General features: G+C 37.8%; 2 protein-coding genes across 2 annotated transcripts in view; both read right to left on the reverse strand.

Annotated features, from left to right (window-relative positions):
• Window positions 1–12,122, reverse strand: part of LOC113233767 — a 16,490-nt gene extending 4,368 nt beyond the window's left edge. Inside the window, exon 1 of the mRNA XM_026468958.1 lies at window positions 12,113–12,122. The gene's annotated coding sequence lies outside the window, so the exon portion shown is untranslated. The remainder of the gene's footprint in view (window positions 1–12,112) is intronic.
• LOC113233768 overlaps window positions 1–24,704 on the reverse strand; it is a 123,846-nt gene that overhangs the window by 44,962 nt on the left and 54,180 nt on the right. The gene's annotated exons all lie outside the window — the stretch shown is intronic.

The raw sequence follows: 24,704 nt of genomic DNA on the forward strand, positions 1-24,704 counted from the left end.
CTTCCACTTGTCAGATCATCTTGAACTATGAAAATCCTACGACATCACAATAATATGGTAACCTTGATTTGATGCTGTAACCAGCATAGTCTGCAGACTACTCAATTCCTCAACTACTCACAGTAGAACAATCGTCTTTAGACTCATTGAATTGGTCTCGACGAGAGGCTGGCTTACAGATGGTGACTTTTGGAGAACACTGTTTCGTAAGGTGGTTTTTAAAATTTTATTAGTTATACCTTTCTATACATGAATATAACTCAAAGATAGATTAAGATTGATATAAGCTACGACTTAATTGAGAAAGGAGATGATGCTCTGATCTTTTCGAATATGAAATATCAAATATATATCGTTATTATAACCAGGCGTGGGATCAAACGAGTGTACAGTGCGTTTATAAACCCATCAAATCGCTTACAAGCCATCACCGCGATGCTTTGGCCGATGTAAACGAGTAACGATTTTAAACAAACACTTGATTTCTCTTAACCATTAACACATTTACGTTTGGATTATATTTATTTAATTACCCAAATATGAGTGGGCCTAAAGCCAGGACAAAGTTGTTCATTGTGTTTTTTACCTCTATCTTAAATTGATAAAGCCGCAAATAATTTTAATGTGAGTAGCGACCCTTTTTACTGTCAGATTAAACCTCTCAATTAGTAACGTTTTACAAAAGCATGCTGATAACCGTGTATGTGTGCTACCGGAGTGATGGAAAAGGAAAAATTTTAAAAAATGACATCTGAAAGAAACATGATGTGAAGCCTGGACTATTAGGTAAGATCTTAGCAAACGTATAGTTTTCTTTTCCTTTTCTTAGACGTGTATTTGGGTTTAAGAAAAGACGCGTAGGTAAAAACTTAGATCTACTGACCATCCAAAAATTGCTGCATTTACTTTTGATGGGAAGGATTGCTGGCAGGACGAAAGCAGGTCACAGAAAAAAGGCGTGGCTTGATAACATTGGAGTTGCGAACTTAATTCTAGAGCTAGAACTAGAGCGGTATGCAGAACTGGAGGCTAACTTTAATTAGTTCGAGAGGCATTGAGAGAAAAAGATAGGTATGTCTCTTTCTCATTGTAATCACTCTTGTATTGTACGCGTGTGCGCCTGTTGGCCGCATGTGTCTTCTAACGAGAGATTGTCAAACCACAGTTTACGGAAAATAGGCTGGCAACGTTTAAGCAGCTCCTCTGATGACATTGTAAACGTCCATGGGTGACGATGACCATCTCTCATCAAGTGGCTCGTCTGTTTGCTTGCCTCAAATAAAAGCTATTTTCAAAGTGTTTGAACTCAAGGACAATACATAAAAATCAAAGCACTTGTCTTTTAAACCGACTTTAAAAAAAATCGGATTCGTGATCTTTTGTTTAGCTGTTTATGCCACTTGTTGTGAACGACTTGATCAGACTTGTCTTATTTGAAAAAAGCTTTGATAAGGAACCTTTGTGAAATTTGATTGATATCCTCGGCGGCCTAGTGGCGCTAGATGAGGAGGACCAGTTCTTCAGTGTTCTGGGTAGCACCCCGAAGTGAATTTCTTTGGTCTGGTACACATAGCACAGCGAATTCCCTATTTTGAAGCCAGATAATTGCCAAAGTATAAATATCCGTCTGAAAAGATTGAAAGTGCAGCTTAATAATAATATAACAATAATGATGTGTCAGACAACCACACCGATTGCCTGGTCAAACTAGGGAAATAAGTACCAGAGCAACGGACCCCAATCGCTTTTGGACTGCACGTAATAGTCGTCCTTGCGTGTCTTGACGGGGCGCACTGCCGTGCTTCTAAATTTGTTTTGTAAGTAAAGAATTCAATTAAACTTCAACTATACTAGAAATGCATAAAACATAAAGCGATTATAAATACTTTTTCAGGTACAATTGTAACCAAATAACAGAAAGCTACATTGCTGTTTACAAGCCACCGCCCGTGCGTCAGTGCGTTTCCGTCCGGCTATGTAGCGTAAACAAAAATACAAGAATAGACCATCGCTTCTTGTCAATTCACCTATAAATTAGTGCTGCGTAATGTCGATAAAATTATGATCGATATTATCAACACATGCGGTTAACTTCAGTCTGATGAATTAACGAAATGTTGACTACCGGGAACTATTCATAACATCCTTAGAGATACTTTTAGCATCGATAACTTGTATGACTCATATGATTTACATATAACTTATATAATTGACCAGCTTCATGTCGCAGACAGACTTTCCACAATATGATACAAGAGAATCCTACAGTATTTTGGTCATATTGCTCGCAGACAACCTTGACAAACTGGTTGTGGTGGGTAAGGTGGAGGAAAATAGACTACGCGCCCGATCACTTAACCGATGGAGTGACCAAAATACCGCCTTTATTGGCCTCCCTATCACAATTGCTCTGTGAGAGGCCGAAGACAGAACCAGATGGAAGAAAATTGTCCATAAAGTCTCGAAAACCATTCGTGAACACGACTTTCAGTAATGAAGATAATGACTAAGAAGAATTTATATGAAGAAACATCATGAAAGAATTATAGTTATACCGACATAATACGACTGCTACAATATCGCATTTATCTGGAAAATATACATGTGCATTTATAAAAATAGTGCAGAATCCGATGGGGTAGCAAGCAAACCTTGGTACAGTACGTCTATGTTCTGAATGAAAGGATATGGAGACCCAGTAATTGGCACGGTGGGTTGGCATTTATTAGTTCCTTTGCATTACAAATGTAAATTTTCCGTTAGGTGGATCAGACTGTTTGCCGGTTTAATAGGCATAAATGTATAAAAAGGGGTCTCCCCACACCATCCCTTTCTTGTACGTCTGGCGTACCCTAAGCGACAATCGGCGAGTTTCTTACGCCTATTGGCCAATCCTTTGACCACGATGGCAAGCATTATAGTGTATGCCATTGATAAGATAAAGAAGTAGAAGAATACAGGCATAAAAACACTAATCACGTATTCACGAGCACTATTCTTCTTGTATAATTTTAATATCAAAATGGCGCCTTGAGAAACCAGACTTTTTGGCCCCATTTTTTCCTATAGAGCTCTATCAGAAATTCTAATAAATATAACCATACTTGTTAACAGAATCATGCATACCCTAAGAAAATAATGCAGATTACATGTTTTTATTAAATTTTCGAGGATATTAAATTATCTTTTCTGTTACACAGATTTTGTTTTATTTCACCGTTTAGGCGAATAACTAAATTAAAGTGTAAAGCTACTGATTTAAAGTCCTAAATATAAAAAAGTAGCTGAGCGTTAAATTCCGTTTAAAATTCTAAATATTTAAATAATTATAATGATGTCGATATTGAGATTAAATTTACGCTCAAAATATATCGATATCGTGATAAGTTTGTGCGCAACGCTGCGCTGCCATGAAAGCTGGTCGTAAATACTAAAATACTGCGGAAGCTATGGGAATGTATCAATGCGATTTGGGGTACGGTTTGTGGAACATATTCTTATTGATTTGAACCAGTTTCAAAAGTTATTAAGAGATAGAGAACAGTATTTGAACTAATGAATAATTTATGAATATGATCTAGGACGCGAATTTTATTCCAGATTGCAGTTTGGTCAAGTTGTATAAAAAATAACGTACCTACGTGACTAAACGAAATGAGCATTGAAAGGTGAACTATGAACCTCTAGAGCGCTGCTGTAGCGAATTGCAGCAGTCGATACAAATGTCTTTTTTGTATATGAAGAGTCCAGGGGGAGAATGGTCAAGGTCACTTGAGCCCAATTTTAGGAAAAAATAATTTTTAATTTGAAGAACTTTTAAATATTAGTGAATAAGACACGCTCAAATACTACCTGAAATTAAGTCAATGCTGACATACATGTATGTAACGCCATGTAATCCAGTTTAACTAAAAACATTGACAAATAATTTTTAACTTTACAGTAAAAGCTAATTTTTAAGGACATTGAACCTTATTAGCCTTTTTCAGATTAAAGTACGGTCAGCGTTTACCGAACTGGATAGCGGTATTCACTCAATACGTGTATTAAGTGATTTATTAATTCCTTCCGTTGTCTCTTCATATATTTTGTATTGTCTTTTTAAGTTTAGTTTTATATTTAAATGTGATTGTTTTTGGCGCCTTTTCTTATTACTGACTATTGTTTCTGTTTTGGTTGATAGCGGTGCGTTGTTTTGTAATAAACTGTAAGTAAATTTTACTTTGGTTTTGCTCACTCTTTCATAGCCCAGCCGAACCCATTGATACAGTCCACTACAGCTGCTAACAGATCGATTGCGTGTTTGCAGTTAATGCGTGAAGTCGTAATCAATTTCATGCCGCCGAGACCTCGACTTCATGAACTGATAACGACTTCACGGATTAACTGCATGCTGTCGATCTCGGCTGCATGCAGTGTTGGGCAAAATTTAATTGTTCTGGCAATTAAAGATTGACAATTAATTAATTGTCAATTGCGAAACAGCAATTAACGATGGGCCCCCCAACGGGCCCCCAACCGGGCCCCCAACCGGGGTCCCCAACCGGGCCCCCCAATCGGGTTCCCCAACCGGGGCCCCCAACCGGCCCCCAACCTGGCCCCCAACTGGGGCCCCCCAACCGGGCCCCCAAACGGGGGCCCCCAACTGAGGCCCCCAACCGGGGCCCCCAAGTGGGGCCCCCAACTGGGGCCCTCAACCGGGCCCCCAACCGGCCGGAATTGATTTTAATTGCAAATTTAATTGCAATTAAAATCAATTCAATTGCAATTAAAATCAATTGCAATTAATCAATTGCGACGCGTTGATTTCAATTGAATTGATTTTTTAATCTGATTGAATTATTGATTGAAATTTAATTGCTTAACGCCCAACACTGGCTGCATGCTGTTAATGCGTGAAGTCGTTATCCGAGACCTTGACTCGAATTTGTTTAGTAGTAAAAAGTTATCAACTAATTGTGTTTGTAAAATTTTTAAACCTCTTTTCTTATAATTGTCGTTTTGAAGTGGTGATCTTATTGAAAGCGATATCCTTCCCTAAGAAACTCATATTCGGTTCACGAAAGATATGTTCAATAAACGACAAGGCAAAGCCCGTTATGTGAAGAAAAAAAAATGCGTATTGGATATGGCTTCTTTAGGTTATTCAGTAACATGGGCAACCAACGAATACCATTCAGCCTGGATCGTGCTTTAGTACCTCATCGCCCTCGCCGAGAACATGTTCGATATTTTCGGCTTTAAGAACGATGCCACACGATGCGTTGCGTCGGCGATGCGACACCTGAGCTGAAACGCTGCGTTAGTGGTTTGATAGTGCATCCGCGTATAGCGTTGGTAAAAGGCGCGTATTTGCAGTTTGCAACCAACTTTTACAGGAGAGAGATTTAACGTTATTACTTTGTTATTTCAAAGGCTACGACTTTCATTTTTGCACGGTAAGCATTAATTTAAGTTGTCTACGGACTGATAACAATAGATTCCCGTATGTCATGCTGATTTGGCTGCCTGGACATACGCGCGCAATTGATTTGGCCGCTTAATAACCGAAATGGAAACTCATCATCATAAAGAATGTTGAAACGGCGCTCGGCGACGGTACGCGTACACATCGGACAAGGAGCCAGGAGACTAACCGCTCACGCGATGTGCTCCTCCTGCCGCAAAATGGCGGCTATTTGGTTTCGCAAATTAGAAAAGCAATCAGTTTAAATACAAGTTTTTATAAATAAAAATTATTATTCTGCATTGCTAAATAAGTACCCTTCGTACTACCAACAAAAACATCTCAAATAAAATGCAGTAATACACCGCAAATCCTGCACTTAAAAAGCACTAATGAAATTTTTGGTGTACTTGGATAAATATGATAATACTCCGTTTGAGTGGTTCTAACGTTTACCATGAAATTACTCCTTAAAGTACAGTTTATAAACATTTATATTCAGGATAAACTTAAAAAAGCTACTTACGGTATATTTTCAATAAATAAACACCGAAATCACCCGCCCAAACAATAACACACACGATTGTCGTGACGTATTTTTGAAGATGTTTAGTTTTTTTAAATGACAGACCCAGGCATTAAAAACTTTATGGTTTGCTAGAGTACTTACCGAAATAGCAATTAATATTAGTTCTTTTATCTATTATAACTTCGATATCCGATAAATCGGTATAAAATCATCACCGGCACCTCTAGGTGTGGTATGCGTCTACAGCTGCATGTATCGCGTGAGCGGCTAAGCGGGGAGGGCATTATTCTTGTGGCTATCGGTGCGTCGATCGCTACGATCGTTGTGACGACGCATCCTGGCGGCATTGCCCGTGTGGCATCGCTCTAATTTGCATTCACAGAAGCTCCGAAAATTGTGAAAACAATCACGATCACTGCGTAGTACGTGTTCCTTGCATTATGAAATCTAATTATAATCATTGACCTTGACGAAGTTACATAGGTCAGATAAGGGAAAGTTAATGTTGTGTCGTAACAGAGATGGTTGGCTATTACTCTACTGACTAGAGGTCAGCAAGAGCTATTTAAGAAAATCAGATTATTTCTCTTCAACGCTGTGAAATTACAAATGTCAACAGCACATCAAACTATAATACATTTATGTTGTTTTAAAGGCATACGATACACCTAAGGATATTGTCTAAAGAATGTACTAATTTATTACAGGATAGGATGTACTTCACGCAATCATATAAAATCCCTATAGTTATTAAATTCACGTTTATCCCAAAATTTGCAAATTGTTCAGCGGTTTAACGGCACGCCGCGCCGCCCTCTGCCCCATCAGTCGCCATCGGGGCTTGACGTCAGATCTGTGTGAAGTTTTCTCCGCCTGTTCCTATTTTATTCATATTAATTTACAGGCGACCCCGGCACCTCACCTAAAATCTAGGCTCGCCTTGAAATACCTTCCCTTAACAACATGTGGAATATTTTCAAGTAACTTCAGAAAACGTAGGTTTTCAATCCAACTATATTTTATTGTGTGTATCTTACTTTATCTTACTCCGACATTTAAGTACCGATTTCGATGATTCAGTTTTTGTTGGAAAGAGGGCACCTCGGTAGTGGTCCCATTAAAGTTTGAAGAAAATGTTCCACATGTGAGGGTAGCAAATTTTTATTGTATTCCACCCAATTTCTGTCAGCCGATTTCAATAAAACTTCGCTAATAGATGTAATTCCAAAAACTTTTGAGGTCAGTTTTTATATAAAACCGTTTTGGTTAAACCCAGAAAACTACAGACTGTCGGTAAGTATGGTATATAACGCAACACACTCATGGCCCCGCACTAGGGAAACTCTGTATCGCGGGTGCCAAGAACACACACATAGACAATCACAAATTATACCCAAACTCACGAGAGAAATAAATGTAGACCATACACATGTTTCTCCCGGCCCGGGAATCGAACCCAGGAGCTCTGCGTCCAGCAAGTCCAGCAAGGTAACCGTACGGCCACGGAGGCAGTTAGTAGACGTTAATAGTTAGTATATGTAGATTTTTTTCACAATAGTGAATACAACAAAACTAAATGTAAAGTAAAAAAATGTGGTGTTTTAAAAATGGAGGCTGGGACGAAGTCCTCAAAAATCTTTGTCTGGATTTTGTATCCCGATACATAAAACAAGTTATCCAGTCATTCCTTAAATGAATTAGCAAGAAAATATTTTTAAAGAGCTGCGATTTTGATGAGATCCCAAACACCAAAAAACATTGTTTCGCTATTCTTATATTTGGGTACGTTTCAGTTCAAAGTTCAAAGGTTAAAAGATTCCTTTGTTTTCATATACTGTTCTGTCGCTCCGAAAAGTCGTCGTCGACAAACATTCGAAATACGAGAGAGGGATAGACGATTTTCTTGGCGTATTTCATTCGCTGGTTCATTGATCGCACATTAATCATAATTTTCTGATCGCCTGGTGCATTTTATTTTGTACTTATACATTTTTCATGATAACGACATTTACATTGTTGTTACTCATACAGTATATATGTATATATATCATCGAGTATATAGCGATGTTGTTAATATTCGAGATTTGAATACGAAACAACGATCATGTAACGGCAATCAGAATTTATAATTCCCGATTAATAATAAACGCGATTGGATTTGATATCGTACGACTTCTTTTTATTTTTATTCATAACACCCGAATTGAACGTCAAACTGTCGTATTCGAACCCAAACAGAAATGACGTCTCACCCGTACGATTACTCGAGCTCGTGGGTGTCGATTCAGAATCTTACGATAACTCTGTTGTGGATTGATTCGATTTCATATTCTACGATTTCTTTTCATTTTTATTCACGACACTCAAATCGAACGTCAAACTGTCGTATTCGATACCGAACCAAATTGACGTCACACACGTACGATTACTCGAACTTCTCGACCGGTAAAGGCTACAAACGTTATTCAGATCGCAGTTATCGAAATTCCTATTGTTTACAAAGAAAGAATGTAATACGGAAATCTCTTATTATTTTAAATAAAGTCTGGATTTTGTTCAATTTTATTAATTTATTTTAATGCAAGACTAATGCATTCCTATATTTTAGGCTATTACAGTCTTAAGAATGTATATAAAAGGATTTTAATTTTTCTTATAATCCATTTCACCGACTACCTTCGCAGACGCTGATGGATAACGATATCGTATCCGAATCGAACGTTTAAAGCGATATCCAGTCGTACGATTCGGTTAAAATGTCGAAGAGTTCTGAATCGGGGTCCTGGTTGAGAATTAATCAAAAATAGTTTGCGTGCAAAATAAAAATTGAAAATGTCAGAGTACCCATCCTATGTGAATTGGACTACAGTTTAAATAAGATCTTAATATCGTCCTTAATACAAGTTTAAGAACCAAATTTTGGCGTAAGTATACTAATTATTGTACAAGTAAATTTCCAAGTTCACAATGTTAAATGTAGAGAAAGTATACGTAGTTAATTTAATATTCTACTCGCACAGACATGTAAAGCGTATATTATTATCTCCAAAAAGCTAATTGTCTTCCTTATTTCGGGTTCGTTGCCCGCACCTTTTACACAAAAGTTGTTCATGTAAACTGTTTACAATTCTTCAATTGGCACATTGACTTCCGTTTAGTGTTTACACTTCTAAAAATAGATTTTTTTTTATAAAAAAGAACCAATCTCAAAAGATTGTGGAATTACATCTATTTGCCAAGTTTTATTGAAATCGGTTACCGGATTATCACCCCCTAGTTTGCCACCCTTAGAGGTGGAATACCTTCAAATTTCAATGTTACCACTACTGAGGTACGCCCTTACCAACAAAAAAAAAGATCATTAGATAGATAATTGAAATCGGTTCACAAATGTCAGAGTTACCACGTAACACACACAAAAAAATGTCACACAATTAGTAGAATAAAATAATGAGTGTTTATTTTGTACATTTTTAGTTGGTGGGATTGGAGTTTAAAAAAAATCTTAACGCAGTTATTAATTTTAAGAAAAATAAAAGAAGGTGGTTCCTGTTCAAGTGCCATTGATTTTTTTTCACGTTCTGTATTAAAATTAGATAGAAAATACAATGTACTACTTTTATTGGTTTTATGAGTAAGCCTAACAGGGAAGGAACGAAAATTCACAACCCTCTTTTTAACAACTGAAGAGGTTCATTGTAAATTAAGTCCATTGTTGTTAATTAATATAATAAATATACCACCAAACTAACATACCTACAGTTAAAGACTACATGAAAGTGTTCAAAATGATAGTAAAATCCTATTCAGAATGTAAGGCTATAAGAGTTCATCAGCTTATACAAGCAAAAGACAAGATACGTGGGTTAAAAAACTTGAATCGAGTCAACTTCGTTTCAGTTCAAGTAAATCAAGACGATAAAGCGGGGCCATGGATTTCACAAAGGTCTTAGGGTTGCCAGCTACGAAATTATTTAAAATAATGTACAAGATATTTTTCATTTCCTATTTTGATTTTAAATGTAAAATAACAAATGAATTATTTAATGGGTTTTGACACATTGCTTCTATAGTAACAAAGAATACTTAGAATTTAATTATTTAATTAGTTGCGTGACTATAGATAGTGTGTTTCATAAATGTAGCGCAGGTTTCAGTTTTGTCTTTTGTTTCGGTAACTCGATGAAATAAATCGATGTAACCTTTGTATTTTGATGTATTTTTCATTTTTGTTTTGGAATTTAGTATGTGTTGCATTTGCATTATACATACAGAGCTTAATGTTTCGCCAGTGGAACATATTTGTGCTCAACGTCTGGGGGTATTGGATACAGTAGATGATGAATACCGCGCGCATGCTTGTGAAGAAATGAACTAAATGGATGAGTGTTTCGAACCGGCTTGGAAATTTTGAAATACTTTCAAAGGGTATTAGAAGGTATCGAGTTCTTAGTTTTCGCGATTGTTTTACATAGGAAATGAAACTATTTTTCCATATTTAAATCGCGTATATTTGTTTTTACAAACAAATCATCATTTCAGGCCCTTTGCTGGTCCCATGGTCACTGTTAACTGAGGTGGTACAGTCATCATGATATTAGTATGTTTTTATAATAATTATAACGTTTTTTATAAAAAGAACCATATAATACATGTAATTACACGAACACAGAAGTTCGTGAAATTACATGTATTTGCCAAGTTTTATTGAAATTGGTTACCGGAATATTATCCCCTAGTTTGCCACCCTTAGAGGTGGAATATTTTTCTTCTTCTACTTCTACTTCTACTTCTAACCAATAAACAAAGAATCATCAAAATCGGTTCACAAATACCGCGAAACAAAAATAAATACAGTCGAATTGTGAGACTTTTTTACGTCGGTTAAAAAGAAACTGTTAATTTTGTTGGTAGATGAATGGATGCTAATGACGACTTCAATGGGCCAAGATAAAGAGGTCTCTGGTTGGTTTTGCGGCACCGCCAGTTTAGGAAATTACCTTTTCTAAATTGGTTCTCTTCTCTAGTCTGGGTGTTGTTTTTAATTTATTCGGAAAGCAGACCACAATCGTCCAAATTGGTTAGTCATAACTCTTACGTCTATGTCAGTATACATTTAAATAATAAGTGGGCAAAGTGACGTATTCTGCTTAGTGGTACTCATAGTACAGGACTTTCCTAGTTTGAGACTACTTAATTGGTGCGATCGTCTGGCACTTTTAACGTTGATTTCCCACACAAATGCTTATAAAGACTAGATTAAGTATTATACCTTGGACTAGTAGCAGTAGAGGTCCGTGTGAAAGAGTTCGTCCAGGGAAGTGCTGCGACCTTACCTATTTCTGTCGCCAAGCAGTAATATGAGCCTAATTGCGTTCCGGTATCGAGGGATAAGCGCCCAGTTACACGATGCGAAAGTTTACGACGCCGCCCAGTTACCACGCCTTCATGTACATTGATGGCGAATGTGAATTCAATTTACTAGGTAACAATATTTATATTCCTCTGAATAATACAACGCGTAGACCAAATTGAAGCTAGTCCTGCCTGGGTGTCCGGAACGCTCATTTAAGTTAAAACGTAAAAGCTGAATAAATAGAGCTGAGCGCGATGAAATACGTGTCGAATTAATGCGTTCTAAGAGTGCTGGTGAAATTATAGGCACACAGGACTTGTCAACTCATGTATTAAGGAAGCAGCGGCAGTGCTCCTCAGATCTTTGTAATTTAAAGCTCTGAGTGGCACTGCAACTCTTAGGGACGGGCGTGTCGATTATTATTTATTCGTCCCCTCACTTAGTCTAATAAAAAAAGACTAAATGAGCTTGTGTAGCAAAACATATTTAATACACTTTTTTTTTTAATTTAATGCCCGTTTACGTTCAGTTATTCTTTTTTTTATTTTCACGTTTTTTTTAATAAATCGTAAATTCTCATCGCCAGCCCTGGGCAATAACCTACGCTTATGGCTGACTATCGCAACCGTATGCTCACGCGGTGTTTGTCTGAGAAAAATACCGATTGTTTACCTCCCTATGTGAAAAGAATAAGGAATTGCCCAGCTACACTAGGCCCCAGAGCAAGCGTTAAGACCAACTAAATAATATACTGTAAATTGTGTATAAATTAAATACTTACTGAAAATAAAATGACGATTCTTTCTGAAACAAAGCGAAAATAATAATAAGTAAAATAAAGAAAAAAAAATTCAATAACAGACTTAACAAGAAAATAATAATTTCACTCCAAACTCCTCGATCACCCTTGCCTAATAATGGATGTTAGACTAATAATAACAGAAACAAAATTAATTATCAAGTTAAAGTAAAACAATAACAAAATAAGCTTTAATACAACGTATTTCGCTTAGTTACACTCCACCACCAGTTGAGCTAGTTAACGCTAAGCCACGACGTGATAGTTCCCAACTTATGAGATAAGCTGTACACAGCCGGATCTTCGCTGTCGACTTGATATGCCGCTAGGAACTGTTGCTATTGTATATCGTTTTCCGCGTTCTCTATTTAAAATTCTAAAGGAAATGCAAAGTAGATAAAGTGAGTTCAACAAGGAACAGTGCTAGTGCCCTTATTGTTTATTGTGCGTTCTCTTTTTTCTTACATTTGCATTGAATGAAAATGTAAAGCAAGAAGCTCAAACAGATACTATAAGTGTATGATCGACATATTCTACACACATTTACACATACACACATTTATATATAGTAGCAGTAGAGCTCCTTGAGAAAGAGTCCGTCCAGAGAAGTACTGCCACCTTGCCTACTAATGCCGCCATGTCATGTGAGCATTGCTGCGTTCCAGTTTTGAATGGTAAGGGTGCTGGTGAAATTACAGGCTCGTGGGACTTTTTAACTTATATCGCAGGGCGACGGGCGCAGTGGCAGTGCCCTTTCAGCGGCACTGCAACTGTTATGGACAGGCATGACGCTTACCACCAGGCGCACAACTTGTCCGTCCTGTTACTCAGTACCATAAAAAAGAATTATATTCTACTATAGGCCTCATTCCACACAAACGAAAATGCGGTCAAAAGCTATTATAATACGCACGTATAAAATTTTTTGTTATGTAAAACAGATTGCTTTTATTATGTTATATACTAATAGAAAGTAGAAAGACAACCCTAGACTATAAAGTATCTATTGTACTAAGTTACAGCAAGCTATCAAGTAGATGCTAAGTTACGAGACGTCTGGCGCCGAGTTTTACTTGGCAACATGCCGACGCGAGTTGAATTTTAAACCATTTTCAGTTGAATATAAAGTATATAAGGAATGGATATTTTTTATAAAGCATTGAAACACAGTTATGGTCTTTCGGACCTTTAATAGGCATACGATCGATGTCAACGCTACGAGATCATCAGGGTCTGCATTTAGCATGGGCGTCCCTCAAGGTTCAATTCTAGGTCTATTATTTTATAATATATAATGACTCACCTAGCTCCGTGGAGGGTATAGTATACGAGTTAGTATTGTTTGCATATCTCCAATGTTCCTATGAAGATGTGAACAGTTAATAATCTGCTCCTTAATGAGAAAAAAACAAATTGTATGAAATTGTCATTACTTTACTAATGTTAGACAGACGGCCACAAATGTTATAGTAAGAAAAAAAAAACGAAACCTTGTATGTACAGATGTACGTCTAGACCTTTATAAATCTAGGTAGGGGACACACCTGTAAAACCTCGCTAAGGACCTTCCCAATTACTTCATTTCAGTCAGCAAGTTTTACGAAGTTCTCTATGACTTGTTACAGACCTTTATGTTGGGTTTTTTGTCATCAGGTTTTTTACGTAGCGAGGTACAGCTACCGGAAAATATGAGAGTCGCTATAGACGGCAGAAGCTGGGTCGAGTCCAGTCAGATCGAAGACATTTTTCTTTATGTTGTTGGATAATAATAATATGCTAGTGGAGTATTTTCACAAAAATACATACACACAAATACATATAACTTCAAGATAAAATATCAATAAATAAGTATTGTAATAAGCTTAGCTGCCTAAAGAGGCAAACATTGACGGTCTCTCAGGCGACGGTGTACAAAGGCAGGGGCCCTTTTATATATGCATAAATTGGTGATAGCTCAGTGGGTGTACGGTTACTTCTCTATTCAGGGTTCAACAGTTTGAAACACTGTAGCGCCATATTTGTCAAATCTTCAAAAATATCCATCGTAGATACCTTTTTGTGATTGGGGACATTTGCGTTTGTATAAGTCGTATATAAGTCGTTTTATTTACATAATTGTTATCAAACTTTTTAATTACCTATCTTAATGAGAATATAACCATAAAGAGGTATTTACACGTAACTTGTTGTAAGCCACAAAATAGTATTTTTTACTTTTTAGGGTAATTGTCAGGTAAGTTTTTCTACTCAATTTTGGTGACAATTTTTTTTATTTTAATATTTATAGAATATCATGAAGGATTATTTAATATTCGAGTGTAGTAACCTGAAATAAATAATAAAAATTGTCACCAAAATTGAGTACAAAAAACTTACCTGAAAATGACTGTTTAACTATTTGCTTTTTTTACTATTTGCAGAAAACGTGCAAATTGTGCAAACGTTTCTCTTCCTGGGGTAAAAAGAACAGTCAAAGTATTCTTATAAAGGTAATGTATACCTCGTGACGTTAATATAAAAAAAACTCATCGTTAATATGAAAATATACAATTTAAAAATTGACCCTTTCTATGCAGTTACTGTCTTTCTCACCCACCAGAATGGCGATAGGTTAGTAGCAGTAGAGCTCCTTTTGAAAGAGTTCGTCCAGGGCAGTACTGCCACCTTACCTATTTCTGCCACCAAGCAGTAACGTCAGCATTACGTATTCCGGTTTTGAAGGATAAGGGTGCTGGTGAATTTATAGGCACATGGGACTTGTCAACTTAAGCTTCAGGGTGCCGGGCGCCGTGGCAGTGTCACTCAGATCAGATTTAAAGCTCTGAATGGCACTGCAACTATTAGGGACAGGTATGTCGCTTTCCACCAGTCACAAATAATAAAAAACGTCACAAATGTCTTCTACGAAACTAACGAAATGTCAAGTGTCAACCATAGACAACTACGTGGCGACACCCGCTTTCGAAGAAACAAGTGTTGTTTACAATTCTTTATTTATTTAAATGTCTGTATCTGGGATGTTGTTACCATTCATCGTATTAGAACCGCCTTTAAAGCAGATCCTGGGATGTGTAATGGGTTAATAATGATGATGAATTATTTACATCACAATTTAAATCATGAAATCCCAAATTCGATTAGATTCGATTCTGAATTTAAATTAGGTTATTTGCATAACTACTCATAGTTATGCAAATAACTTTATTACGTCAAAATTGTAAGTTACGTCATTTCGTGTTGAAGGGGACGTTTTAATGCCATCTCTTACAACGCTAATGGCGAGGCCACACGGGCATTGCCTCGCCGCAACGCCATGATTTCAGCGTACCAAGTCGCTTGCGGTAGCACGGCGCGCCTTTTTAACGCATCGTGTGGCATGTCGTTCAGATTTATAATGTAGTACAACGTAGCGTCACAACGCAACGTCAACGTATAAATCAATACCTCCAATGAACCTTTTTTTACGTCGGGAAATCCTCATGGATACCTCTCTGCTGCGGGGGCAACAGAGAGATCATATCGGACTCCTACTAAAACCCCACGGTGTTCCGTCCCTGCATCTTTTGCCTACGGGAACGCTTTCGCACTCTTCCGCGGTCCCGATGGCGCTGGCCCTCGGCTAAGGGCCCCTTCCCGTTGAGGTGGAGCTGGAGAGACACCCATTCATCACTTACAGGGGCATGCAGGAACACCGCGCGCGCCACCTCGGGGTCTATACATTATGGGCGGCGGACGCCCATAAGGAGGGCATGATAGTTCCTCCTACGACGCCCTGCTCTCTTGCGGCAGATTGGAAGAAGGGTGGTGGCCTCCCTCTCCCGCGCCGCAGCTTCCTTTTGCAATATAACGCGATATAACTTTCCAGCATTGATGTGATCATTCAGGGAGTGACAGGTCGTACCCCACTGCGGCAACAAGTTCACGGCGCTCATTGGCCCAGGCTGGGCACACGTGCAGCGCGTGCTGTATCGTGTCTTCGCAGCAGCCACAATGGTGACATTCGGTTGTCGGTTCCCTCCTGGCTTTATGACATAGGTACTTTTCCTGTTTTTCTTTTCGCCCGGAGGGAGATCTCCCCGTAACACCCAGTCGAATCCGATGTTCCACAGAAGCGGTCCTAGCACCGACCTTTGCCCAGGGTATGAAATGTACCTCTCAGACAGGTAGGCATAATATTAATAAATAAATAAAGTTGTTTACAAGAATAACAGAAAATGACCAAAAAATAAAATTGGAGTTCATTGGAGGTATCGAAATTAGAACTACATGTCATATGGTGATTAATAAGCATGCGCATAGGAGTAGGGCCCAGGAGTATTACCATCAATGCTCATGTGGCACTAAGTGCGTTGAAATCATAGCGTTGCAACGCATTGGCGGCGCTCATGTGGCATCTTTTTTCCTTTTTCTTATAATATCAAGTGACGGGACGAACATGTCGTGCGCCTGATGGTAAGCAATACGCCTGTCCATAACAGGTCCAGTGCCACTCAGAGTTAAGGTAATGGTGCTGTTAAAATTACAGGTACATGGGACATGTCAACTTATGTCTCAGGGTGACCTGAGTCCTTTCTGACTGTAAAGTCTAAATTATTTTTTAATTTCTATCTTCTATACTCAAAGTAAATCCTTTAAAGGCGGTTTTTCCACCGGCGAGGCGTAACGAGACGAGGCGAGACGAGAATTGAAATCTCGTCGGCCTATTTCCAGAAATTATTACCAACAATAGCTCGCGCGAGCGTACGCTTTGAACTACTGATTCATGTGTCCCGTAAATTATTGTTATTAAATATGTCAACGTAAGAAGAATCAAACAAAGCCATCTTTTTCATATTTTTTAAATCGTATACGTACTTCACAATCTTGCGATTGACATTAATAGCCATAGCGCGATATATTGTGTGTCCGTTGCAGAGATAATACTCTATGTGGGCAGCAATACGGTTCAACATTGCCATCAAATTCCATTGAAAATGCTCTAGGAAAGAATTGAAATTTTGGCACAAAAATTTCAATCTTCGTTTCGCCGGTGGAAACGCACCTTCAAACATCGTCTCTAATAGTTACCCGTATCTTTAAAACACATATAATTGAATTACAAGTTAATACTAATGTATCAACTGGTTTCGTTCTCGTTCAAAATTCATTCAAGGTAACAGGAAATGAAATTACTATTAACTAAATTGTTACAAGAAGCTTAACCATCGCATAAGATCATTTGAGCAATAAAACGACACTAAAATTTACTTGAAACGGACGTCGTTCAAATCATTACAATATTATACTTTACAATTTCCTACCAATAATGTGAATGCAACCGTATGTTCTTTACTAATTCAGAAATGTAATAATTATTTAAGTCCAATCATTACGCGGTAGTAGTATATTATTGAGCATTCTGGCCCACCACTCATTCGATCGGGCAAATCCTTAGCCCTTCCTCACTCGCGATAGGTCAGAATACTCAATTTACCTATTTAGTGGACCATACACGGGCAAATGCGTGTATGGTCCACCAAATAGGTATCATTGGGCATTCTGTCCTACCGCGAGTGAGGGAGGGCTGAGGATTTGCCCGACCGAATGAGTGGTGGGCCAGAAATCCCAATAATATACTACTCGCGGTATTTTTCACTGTGTGTTTATGGTCTTTTGCATTACTCTATTCTCTATTGAGAATATTAATTCATTAGATTTTCACGTAGTCTCTGGCTCCTGACCATTTATTATTGGCACTTTAAACTTGGGCTGTTTTAAGAATATCCCCAGTTTAGTCTTGGGCCCTACTCTCGGTGTCTGTCAATGAAAAGACATCATCATACATTCTTAGTTCTGGCCCCGATCGAAACTCATGTATGTCGGTCATCTTTAGTGGTCATAACTACGTATTTCGAGCTTCGAGAATAGGGCCCCTGACCGAGATATATCCGTCAGGTCTGCCTCTTCATCCACAATCGCTCTATAAATTTGTGCCATCATTGTACTAACATCCACCTTTTCTACATCACCAAACCATTGAAGCATGCCTTTTTGTATTCTGGCCACAACATCATCTTTCACACCATAACGCTCACATATTACTCTGTTCCTCATTTTGTTTTCAGATTGATTCAATATAAAACTTGATCCACTACAATTAGGTATCAATAATACGAATTGGTGCGATGCTTCCAAATCATAGAACGTATACAATTAATTTTTGGACATAAATCTATATAGTTATAGACACCAACATGTATACAAGACATAATACGAAAAGACACACAAAGACGAACAGGCAACAAGCCAAGAAAAAGGAATCGGTATCCAATAATTTGTACAATCATAATTTTTGCAGTAGACGAGCGGACATTGTGTTTTGTTGATTTCTATCGAAGTAAAAATGAAAACACGAAAGAGAATTACGATAGACGGGAAGGAAAAGGCAATCAATGTCCTTGGCTAATGAGATAAGGAGAAAGGACTGCGCCATAGCGTCCCAGCGAATGTGGCCGGCTACTCGGCACCCGGCAACGGAGCAATTTCCGTCACAGTAACGACTACGCGACGACTCGATTAACCCGGTAGAAGGTTATTTGGGAGAAATACGAGCAAAATGTTAGGAGAAACTTGTAGACTTACAGCTCTATACAAAAGAATCGAACAGGGCATTGAGATGTGAAAGTTTATAATATTATTCACCTAATAATAAATAGCACATTTGTCTCTTTAATCGCGAAAATTTTTCGCAAAAATCGCGATTTTGGAAAGCGTTGCACAATTTCCATCAAACTAACTTATAATTTTTATTAAAACGGTATATAGCTCGACTTTCTGAATCGGTAAACAAATTATAAAAAACTGCCTCTGTGGCTGATTGGCTAATTAATATGTCTAATAAATCGATTTGACTAATAAATCTGTAGTCCTTATCAAAACTAACGTAATCGACATTTTCTAACGAAATTGTGTTATTAACATATCTCGAATCAGCAAAACGAGATCTACAACCCCGTAGAAGCGGTTGTTAAGGTGTCTACGAATTTCTTAAATCGACAATCGACATTGTCGATTGGGTGGCTACAGATTTGCTCGATTTTGTCGATCGTTACTGTCGTTCGATATAATGTTTTGAGACAGAAATTTTGTCGCATCTTTACTTCTAACGCTGCAAGTATATACAATGTACTGTACACTATACATATGTAGTTGCAGCTTTACAAGTAAACATGCGGCAAAATTTCTGTCTCAACACATCATATCGATTGACAATGTGGAGCAAATCTGTAGGCACCTTTAGTTATGGCAGGAGGGCAGTACTGTGCAGGCGCGAATATCATCTAAACAACCCTAATGATACCCGTTATAGACCGAAAAAATACGAATATCACTTGTTACACCTAGATACAAAATGATCTCTGTAATATTTCGGATCGACATTTCTCGGATTCGGAACTGACGCGAATCGGACGTAGTGAGCAAACGCTCTTATAGAAAGAGAAAATTAAAATCTATAAATAATCAAAGTAAAGCGAACACTACGTTGAGACAAATTATCAATCCCGAAAAAACCCTCAAGAAGTTTCAAAGCCAGAATCGTTTAAAGTGGAATTGGAAACAAATGGGAGACGAGAAAAAGATAAAATGGTGCTTGTCGGGCTTAAAGAAGATTGCCATTTAGAAGGATAAGAACTGTGAAAGTCAAATTAATGCAATCTCATTCACTTCAACTTCATTTGTTAAAGAAAAACTTATGCATAAAATTGTACAGATGAAGATCGTTGCTGATGGAAACAAACATTTGAATATCAAACGAAAGGCTACGCGATAGGTCCCTCTTCCAACCGTTAACGAAGTGCAAATTGGAAGGGGCGTTACGAGTAAATATAGGTACCATTCCTCAAATATGTTTAATCAGGGGCTAGCATCTCGTAAAGTCAAGAGGAGTGATAACGAGATATCGGCCATATATTACGTAAACCTACAAGACATATACCACACACTGATATGCATAGGTTTGATTTTGACCTCAAAAAAAAATGTGTAAATACATGTCGTGGTCTACTAATATACGGAAATAAAACACTGTTTTAGCAGTAATGTGAGCATTTCTGCGTTTGAAGGGTAAGGGTGCTGGTGAAATTACAGGCACATGGGATTTGCAACTTATGTATCAGGGTGACGGGCGCAGTGGTGATGCTTCTCAGATTTTGACGATTTAAAGCTCTGAGTGGCACTACAACTGTTTTAGTGTCGCTTACCACTAGGTTCACAATTTGTTCGCCCCTTCACTTAGCATCATAAAAAAGTAATAATCAAAATGGTTTAGGTTGTTCTATAAACGAAATCCATGATGAGTTCTCTAAGAATTTAGAACAAAAATAAAAGTTAATTATGTTATTAGCAAGCTACTGTTGCTACACCCGTGTCCAGCCCACTTTCCGTAACGGACAAATTAACCTTTTGTGTTCGCATGTCGGATTCCCAAAAGGGTCCGCAGGTGACAGGACCCGTCTGTCCTCATTTTGCTACATAAAAGATCAAGGGAAATCGTAATAATTGCCATGCATTATAATTTACGTTGACGACAACTTCACTGCCTTCTTGCTTTTATATTTTTTGAAATCTCAATCATTTTTTATCATATTAAGACCCGTGGGCAACACGCTTATCTATAACAGTTACAATGACACTCAAACTGCTACTGCGTCGGTCAATCTGAAATATGTACATATAATGTTGACAAATCCCATGGGCTTATAGTTTCACTAGCATACTTATTACCATTCAAAACAGAATGATCAAATTACTGATTAGCGGCAGAAACAGGTAAAAAGCAGTACTTTTCTAGACGAACTCTGTCACAAAGAGCCCTACTGCTACTGAACCTAGATTTCGTGCTAGTTTGCCTCCGATTGGACGCAAGAAAAGTCAGAAAAGTTAGGGATGCCCAATTGATCGGTCGCCACAACCCTTTTCATTAAATTTTTTATCTCATGTGATAGATGAACAATACTGTGAAGCCGCATTTACACAAATGCCGCAGTTGAGCGATAAGCGAATGTGTGAATGATACGTTCATTATTTGCCTCGTAGCTCAAGGGTTAGCATTTGGAACGGTTATTTGACACGAGTAAAAAAATCGACTGACAAATGAGGCAAATATCGCATATTGTTGCAAGCTAGCTGGAATCCAAATATACATGGGTATGTAAACGGTTGTTTGAGATGATTTTTTGGGTCGGTAGCAACACACGAATGTTCCATTGTGTGGCGACGCTTGACGTGGATACGATTGTGGAATCATTGCTGCTGTCCCTCGGCGAGCCCTACCTAAGGTTTAGAACGCTTTATACGACCACAATAGTACGAGAAAACAAAACAATTCACATTTACGGCTATCTACACGACTTGATTCAGCAAACGTCCTAGTTCCGCAAGTTCTACTTCGGCCCAGGCGCGATTTAGGTCAAGTATCGTCGCAATTTCCGTTCCTTCTTACTCTTCCTGATTGCCAGACTTAGGATCATGTAGCAAATGTTTGTTGGGAGATAGAACAATGTTTTCAAGGTAAATATCCGGTGATTAATATATGGAATGCGACTGTGTAATCTTAACGGCAACGTTTGATTGCAATTGTAACAGATTTTCATCCCGGTTTCCTGAGTCAAAGGGGAAAGCCGCCATTGAAAAGATTCCAGTTTGCCTCCATGAAGCCTCCAACAACCGGAAAGCTAGTTGCTTACTACGTACACTTCGGCCAATTAATAAGTCCAGATATGCAAAGGACCCCCTTACCCACGTTGCAGTCCTTCTACGAGGGCGCTGCTTTTGATAAATTTCAATCAGTTTTTGTTTACTTTTATATTAAACTTAGTATATTATTTCCTTTACTTAACAACATGTAAATATTCATTTAGATAAATTATATTGTTACCAATAAAAAATAAATTAAAATGGTATAGGTTATCTACTAAGCAGTTATCAAGTTATGCAAAATTGGATTAGCTCCGAAACTTGGTCTTAACAACTTATATAAATTAATATACAGATTGACTTGTTTTCGACTTTTGTATACGAGAAGAATCATTAACTAAAACAGATATCACGTTCTCAAAAGCCGAAATTATATTACAAATCATAAAGCTAACAATAAAGCAAATTTATCGTCATCTGAACTCTAACAATACAGTTTAAGTACATTAATTAATATTCCACTCTCATTATGTTCCGTTTTAATTATCTTTCCACATCTTGATTGTACGAGAAACTTCTATTGAACAATTTGGAATGTTCTCGAAAATTCTGGATTGTTCTCGAAAGTCCAAAGCAAAACGCGTATATTATTTATTTGGAAACGCAGTTGTTTCCAAATATAACGGTTTATTAGCATTTGTTTCGTTCATTCAGTTGGTGGAATTGTGTTTATTATTGGAATAAACGAATTAAATATAAACGTTACTAAGATCAAAGGCGATTTGTATGTACTTTATGGACTGTGGCAAATGGTATACGAGTTTATAGATTCTATAATGGCACCGTCCATTCTTACAAATATACGCGAAAAGAGACAGCTGATGCGACAGTTAATAACGAGTCACTTTACAATTCCAAAGTGTGAAAGAGAAGGAGATATAAAAGTTGATATAAAGATACCGTAAGCGGTTAAGCTCGAGACCTGGCTCTTCTGAACGGATATTTGTAAAACCTACTGATGTAAATTTTGACCCGTTGATTATCGAATTCTTCAAATTTTTATGTCTTCAATTATTACTACCGAATGACAACAAAATCATCAGCATCACCACGGGACTTTTCTGAATAGCGGATTTAGGCCATAGTCTGCCACGATAACTAGATGCGGGTTGGTGACATCACACGTTTTTAAAACAACAGGTTGCATTACGATGTTTTCCCGATTACTACTAAACATTCAGTAAGTACATGTTGCTGCATACGTAGAGATTCGAACCATCGCTCTGTCAATTAAGATGCAACAGTTTTCCCACTGGGCTACCACTACACTTCCATCTTTTTCCTTACCTTTTCACAATCTATGATACCAATTTCACGGCTTCTTCCTGTCACCTCATATTACGTAGTCCACCTTCTCATTAATCGTAATGTTCCTTCCGTTACTGGGTTAAATTACCGTTTCACGTTTTTATCTTCCAATCTCTGATAATTTTTGTCGGTAATAACACGAAGACATTCTAAAAATAGCAATTCCTTGGAAATCTGTTCTAAGGCACAGCTGAACACCGATTTCCTACAAAGAGAACATTTTGTAAGCATTATCTTGGAAAGCATTTGTGACCTTGAACATGGAAAGAACGATAATAGTAACGTAAATAGAATAAAAATCAGACGCCTAAGAATAAATTAAAGATCTAGACAGACAGTATTCGGAGGAAAAAGCCGTGGTAAATACCAGCTCAAAACTGAAGCCACACCTTATTTGCCAACGCTGATCGCTGATCGAGCAAACAAATAGACGTCGATAATAATGGCCGATCGAGCGGCAGTGTAAACATAAACGTGGAACTGTTCAGGGAATTCAATGGGACATGCTATGCCATCTACTATTAGGTCTAGACTGTATCTATTCCACTTAAAAACAGGGGAATGTTAGTAATGAACGACTAGCAGCTATTTCTGTCTGCGTCACTTTAAATTGATGTAACACAGTTGTAATGATTTCGAGTGTTGTGCACAGTTATTTTCGACTAACACCATCATTGTCGACAGGAAGTCTTCATGTCAGGAATATTTATAATACTTTTCTATGAAGATATATCCCAAGACAAGCTGGACCAGTACTGTTGCTTATAACTTAATTCAAACCGTTCTTCGCGTTGTGACTGGATTTACTGCCCGATCATGCTTCATTGCATGAGGACTTGTCTTTTTTGTTTTTGGTAGATCCTGAAGGGACTACATACATAATTGTGTAACTATTATAAGAATATGGACTGTACCTAAATGATTATCACTAGTAACAGGTTTCTTACCACGGTATAACTTCTTTTTATTTTCCCGATATTTCAGAGTCAACCCGTGACCATGGAGCGTGCAACCGTTCCGAAATATCGGGAAAATAAAAAGAAGTTATACCGTGGTAAGAAACCTGTTACTAGTGATAATCATTTAGTGAATAACCACGAAAGTCTTAAAATCTATATGGACTGTACCTGTTTGAAATAAATGAATTTTGATTTTGTTTTCATTTGATTTGATTTAAGACGAGTTCCGTGCTCTGCAATGGGAGGTATAAGAGGAGGAAAATAATGGACACGGCAAGATAGGAAACGTCCATTGGAGAAAAGAAAGAGCTGATCTTCAGCTCGTTGCTCAGACGACAATGTGACAGTGGGTAAGCCAACCACTCAGTTCAGCTTAGATAAGAAGAGGCCCACGTACCTTTGTGAGCGATTATGATGACAATTAGTTGATTAAAGGCCAACAAAACAGATCGTTATTTCCAAACTTGGCCTTCAAGGGCAAAACGTCAGGAGGACGACAAACATAAATGTTTACACTAATGAGTACACCGCCGAAACTGGTTTGTTTACCTTGTTGCCGTCAGGAATAGACG

The sequence above is a fragment of the Hyposmocoma kahamanoa genome, unplaced genomic scaffold (genome assembly GCF_003589595.1).
Source record: "Hyposmocoma kahamanoa isolate Upper Pololo Valley unplaced genomic scaffold, ASM358959v1 80, whole genome shotgun sequence".
Classification (NCBI taxonomy): domain Eukaryota; kingdom Metazoa; phylum Arthropoda; class Insecta; order Lepidoptera; family Cosmopterigidae; genus Hyposmocoma; species Hyposmocoma kahamanoa.